Source organism: Helianthus annuus, chromosome 7 (genome assembly GCF_002127325.2).
Source record: "Helianthus annuus cultivar XRQ/B chromosome 7, HanXRQr2.0-SUNRISE, whole genome shotgun sequence".
NCBI classification, from domain to species: Eukaryota; Viridiplantae; Streptophyta; class Magnoliopsida; order Asterales; family Asteraceae; genus Helianthus; species Helianthus annuus.
This window is the reverse complement of record NC_035439.2, coordinates 79,640,633-79,646,724: the sequence shown is the minus strand read 5'-3', so window position 1 is coordinate 79,646,724 and position 6,092 is coordinate 79,640,633.

Here is a 6,092-nt window from a genome sequence, read left to right as displayed (position 1 = left end):
TTTTGAACAAACTCGGTTTTTTAAAAAATTTATATCGGGATGTTCACAAAAAAAAATTAAGAAATACCATGTATTTAGTTTTTCTTTAAAGTTTAAATATTATAAGTTATTTGATTAATTATATTATTAGGGGTATTAGTTTGGGTTGCAACCAAGATTGTTGTCAACTTTGGTTGGTGTGAATTTCTTTTCTAACTTTTTTAATTACTCAAACTTTTGTCTTATTGGTGACCAACCTAACATCAGGTCACCAATGAACATGGTCTTATCACTATATTAACACCCCATTGGTTAATATAGTACCTAGTAATCACCTATATATATATATATATATATATATATAGGGGACCGTTAAAATGAAAACCACCTCCAGTTGTAAGAACCATGAGAACTACACCGTACGGGGCGAGTTGGACCAAAAAAAATTTTCATAAACGTAGATGCGCGTATTATAAACACATTTGTAAAAAATTTCAAAAACAAATGTCGTGTGTGTAGTTTTTAAAATTTACGGTACTGGTAAACACAAACTGTTGGTGCAGTTGTCTGTCGACTTCATCTTCGTTCGAGTCTTAGTTTAGAACTGATTGTACAGTGCACGTAAAAGGAAAAAATGAGAATTAGAAGTGATTCCGCTTGAAATGACACTAGGTCATGTTCAAGCGAAATCACATAAGCTTCTGATTTCGCTCCAATTGTCAAGTCTGATTCCGCTCCAAATGAATGTTGAGGTTCCGCTTGAAACATGTTCAAGCGGAATCAGAAGGTGTATATATAGGGGTAGTATAAGCGGAATCAGCAGTAGTTGATCAGTTCATGTATTTTCAGTGTTGTCGAGGTGTCTCCAAGGCTGTAACCGCATTTTGATTAATATAAGAGACAGTAAATAGTATTTTCAGTGTTCTACAAGCTAAACGAAGACAGAATCAATGAATTCCGCCTCTGATTCTGTCTGAGAACTCTTCTGATTGACTCGTTAGGTCGTTTCACGATCCTACATGTGGTATCAGAGCTCAGGAGGAAGAGTTCTTACCGTTTAGCTCGTTTTCGCTGGAAAATTCTGATTTCTACACCTTTTTTTCAAAATTTTTTTTGAGTTTTCACGGTTAAAATGGTCTGAGTTTTTGATATATTGTGTAAAACAGTACTTTAACAAACCCTAGAGAGTTTGAGATCAAAATTCGGCCTAAAACAGACAGAAATTGACCTAAAACCTGATTCCGCTTGAACGAAGCTTTTTGATTCCGCATGAAAAGTCTTGGTAATTTCAAGCGCAATAAGGTTTTTTCACTTGAAAAATTTTGATTCCGCTCAAAAGTAAAGTAATTTCAAGCGAAATAGCTGATTCCGCTCGAGTGACACTTGATTCCGCTTGAGTTGATGTTTGATTTCGCTTAAATTGGGGTTCCGCTTGAAAAATCATTTTGATTCCGCTTGAGATTACAGATTCCGGTTGAAACATTTCAAGCGAAATCAGTTGGTTCCCTTTTAAGTGTGATTTCGCTTCAAAGGGTATTCAGCTTGAAAACCCTATTTCGCTTGAAAGTGTATTTTGTGTAAAAATTTGTCGGGACTGTTTGAAAAATGACAATGATGTTTGATGAACAAGAAAACTATTATTTTGAGAGATTTAATGATTGGAATCGAGGACTTATAGATGAGAGTTATAGAAATGTGAAAAAGGATGTTTGGGTAAAAAGCTTTAAATATTTTGTGTGCTTGAAAAATGAAACATTGGATGATCTAGAAAACCGATATAATGTTTTACTAGGTTACCTAAAAAATCATGAGATTTTCTTATCAGATGCTGAAAAAATAACAAAGCTTGCAGATGCATTACCTATTGAATGGAGTGAATGTTTGAAAATTTAAGAAAGGATTCAAATTTTTCAAAATTACATCTAAAAGGATTCATCAGTAAACTTAAAAGTCATGAGTTTGAAAATGGAAAGAAAAGGAAAGATTTGATGAGGGATTTGGAAAAACATCTAGTGGATATGAGTTTAGATATGATTGATGAAATGAACAAAAGGATTGTTGAATGTGTTAGGGCAAAATATGTTATGAGATACGATAACAAGAGGGGTTGTTATATTGATAAAATGCAAATCCTCTTGATTTCGTTAAAATTTTTTTGTGCAGGAACATTCCGGACAAAGGAAGAAGAAGCTCCAAAACATGAAGAATCTTTGAAGATTGAATCTTCAAATTCTGAATCAGTTTGCTCTAAATGTGATAAACTTGAGACTGAAAATGGCAAACTCTTGAAGGATGCAGAAAGTTTGACATTGGAAGTTAAGAAGTTGAAAGATGAGAAGCAAACTGATGATAAACAGATTCTTATTTTGCAGGAAAATTGGGAGAAGCTGAAATCTGAAAATGTTAGACTGTTAAGTGACTTGAACAGTTTGACATTAGAAAACAAGGTGTTGAAAGAGAAAGAAAAGGAGTTTGAAAGCAAAAAGAAATCTTCAGAAAATGAAGATTTCTGGATAAAGCTGGAAAACAAAAATTTGAAAGCAAATGAAACAAAATTTCAGGAACAGATAAAAGTTTTGGAAAATGAAAAATCTGTTCTTGAAAACATTAAGGTTGAAAATGAAAAGACAATCAAGTCTCATTTTAAAAGAATATCTCAGCTTGAAAATGAAGCTGAGAATTCAAGAGCTAAAATTGATGAGCTTGAAAAGAAATTGAAAGGTTTTGTGATTTCATTCGAGTTTTTGAGTCATCCTTGTCCAAAACCGATCAATTCTGTTCCAATAAGTGACAATGTCACAAATTTTGACAAAGTCAAAATTGAAGATTGCGATGAGAAATCTGATGATGAAAATGAAAAAATTGAGAAAAAGAAATTGTTTTTGAAATTAAAAGAAAAGTTTCAGAAAACGAATTTGCATTCTACAGAAAAAGGTGAATGTTCAAAGCAGAAACCTTTGGAAAAGAATGCAGATTCAAAACAAAAAATGAAAAATAAGAAAATTGTTCAAAAAGAAAATAAAAGTTCATCAGATCAATCATCCAATCGCAATCAAAAATCACAAATATTGAAAAATGAAAACTCAAAAATAGTTGGTGAGAAGTGGTGCAGGTTTGACCACAGTGCTTCAAAGCCAAATTCAGTTTTCAGGAGGAGGAATGATTATCACCAAGCCAAACAGTGCTATGATCTGAATGTTTGGACTGAAAATGGTGATTAGTACGATAACAGGGTGTGTTACCAATGCGGTTATCAAGGACACATTGCTGTTAACTGCCAGAGTTGGAATTATGAGACAAGAAGATGCTATAACTGCCAAATCAAAGGACACATTGCCAGAGATTGCTCAATGAGATCAAAGGGAAGATCGAGGGCTGAATCTCAGAGAATGGCAAAGAAACCAGTCAGTGTCAAGCCCAAAGACCAGAAAGTTCAAGAACCAAAAGTTCAAGAAAAGAAAATTAAGTTTTCACAAGTGCAGAAAGACAGACTGAGAAAGAAGAGGAAGAAGGCGAGAGAGTATTGATGTGCGTTAGGTGTAATATGTTTTAGGTATATATTTTAAGCCCTTTTTACACTTTAGCCAAGTTTTAAATTTATAAAACACGATATTTACTAACACTAAACACACATATGGGCAAGTGCACCCATCGTGGACGTAGTATAGTGTTGGTAAGATACCGAGGTCGTCCAAGGACACAAGAGCTTTTAGTACCGATTTATCCTCAACGTCTAATCAAATCAAAATGTTAGAAAAAGATTTTTAAACTAAGAAAATAAAACTAACTAAATGCTGAAAAATAAAATAAAAATAAAAACAGATAGACAAGATGAATCACTTGGATCCGACTCGTGTGTTAGTATAACCTTTGATTATTTTCGCACTTTTGCACTTGTTTAAGAGATTATCTTAGTTATTGTAGTAGGCCCCTCTTTTGAAGGCGACGTTACCCTCAACCCAGTAGTTTGAGTCAGCAAGGATACAATCCTAAAGGGTCGGATTATTGAAAGATAATTAATTAAGTTATTAATGCAAATTATGGTAGGCCCCTCTTTTGGAGGTGACGTTACCCTCGACTAAGTAATCTGAGTCAGCAGGGATACAGTCCTAAATAGCCGGGTTATAGTATTAATAGTAGTTAACTTATGAGGGGATCAAAGAGTTTGGACCCCCGCCATCCAATACCTTTGGGTATTGAAGGAGGTCCTACTAAATTTGACCCAGGTCCCTTGCAGGACCTCTAAACGCTGAACAAGGGCAAGACCCTTACCAAACCGTTCCCTTAACACCCGACCAGGTAGCCAACATACCTCCATATAGACCGTGGAGATATGAATGATGAAAATCTTTTATTTTATATAGACAATAAAATAATGCCAAGACACCACGGACAAACGATAAGGAAGAATCACCTTCAACATAAGAAACTAGTTATTAAAGTCATTAATACAAAACCAATTAAGAAGTGCAAAAGATTAAAAATAAAAAGTATTATACTAAACACTTGTCTTCACCAAGTGATGTAAGAGACTTAGGCAAACATGGCCTTGATTGTCAAGAACTCTTACGATCAATCTTGGATCCCGAGATGACTCACACACTCTATGATGGACAATGGATGATGGTGGTGGATGATGGTGTTGTGATGGTGGTGGATGGTGGATGAAGTGTGAGAGAGGTGGTGTGCCAAGGGATGAGTTGCAATGTCTCAAAGCACTCCTATTTATAGGCTGAACAGAAGCCTGGGCACGGCCACGTGCCCGTCTGACGCTATCTATCTTCATTAATTGTAATTCGCAATTACAATTAATGCGCCTGCAGTACTTTGGCCACGCCCCCGTGTTCACTGGGCACGGCCCCGTGGTGAGCAATAGAAGCTTCTACAGGTTTGTTTTTTCTGCTGCTTCTTGGGCACGGCCCCGTGCTCGCTGAGCACGGGGCGTGTTCAGTCTTCTGCCTTCTCTGTTTTGCTTGGGAGGATGCTGTCGAGGGGTCGGGCAGTCCACTTTTGTTCCCTTTCTTGTATTTATGTTAGATTTAGCTATCTTTTTACTTCTTTTGTTAATTTGAGCTCATTTAATCCTGAAAATACAAAAGGAAGACAAAAATACACTTTTTCCAACATTAGTACTTAAAAAGGGTTAGTTTTATGCCTTATTTGATGTAATTTATATGTTGCATTTTACACACATCAAGTATCTCGAAAGGATTTTGTCCTCGGGTACATCAGGAAAACCAAACTGCAGTTCTGATAAATCGTCTTGTTTTTCAAAAAATGACAAATCTTGCAAAACGAATTCATCATATACAAATCTGAGGACAGAAGAGAAAGGAATTTTGAAGAAAGAGAAAGTTGTTAATCAGAAAATTAACAAAACAAAGAAAGTGAAATTTTCACTTCCTGGTGATGAATTTGTTTCTTCGGAAACAAAGGAGCCACATGTCGGCGATGAATCTGGCCCATCAAAGTCAGACAAGCCACATTCAGGCGATGAATCTGGTATGGTAAAGCCAGAAGAGCCATGTGTTGGACTAAAAGTTGAGAATTCTGGTTTAACAATGGATGATGCAAATTTTCCACCATTGTTGAACAAGAATTCAAAAACACCCAAGGACCGTCAGGCTTGGGTGAATCTTTTCAAATAAAAAAAACTGACTTGCCAGAGTTCCAAGGTTGGTAAGCGTGGAACATGAATCGACATCTTTCTTGAGAAATTCACAGATTGGTAACTGTGATATTTCGATTTACAAGTGGTTAATCAAGGACATTAATTTGTACTTGATTTTCTACAAATGGTGTTGAGGTTTAAAAGATAAATCTTTCATATGAATGAAGAGAAAACAAAGTGATGAAGTGACCCCGAACCTACTAATGGTTGGTAAACAAACTAAGTTTTCCGGAAAAAAACCATTTTGATTAAAACAAAGTTAAGTGTTTTGAAATCATAATGGGAAAATAGTTTGTTGTGAGGGGGAGTCCTGATTGTTTAAGCCAAGTGGATGGAGAATTGATGCGATTCTCATCAAGTTGTCAAGTCTGTACAGTTTGTTTCAAATTTTCCCAGAAAATCAAAATTGAAATATATTTTGATTTTAGGGGGAGTAAAAATT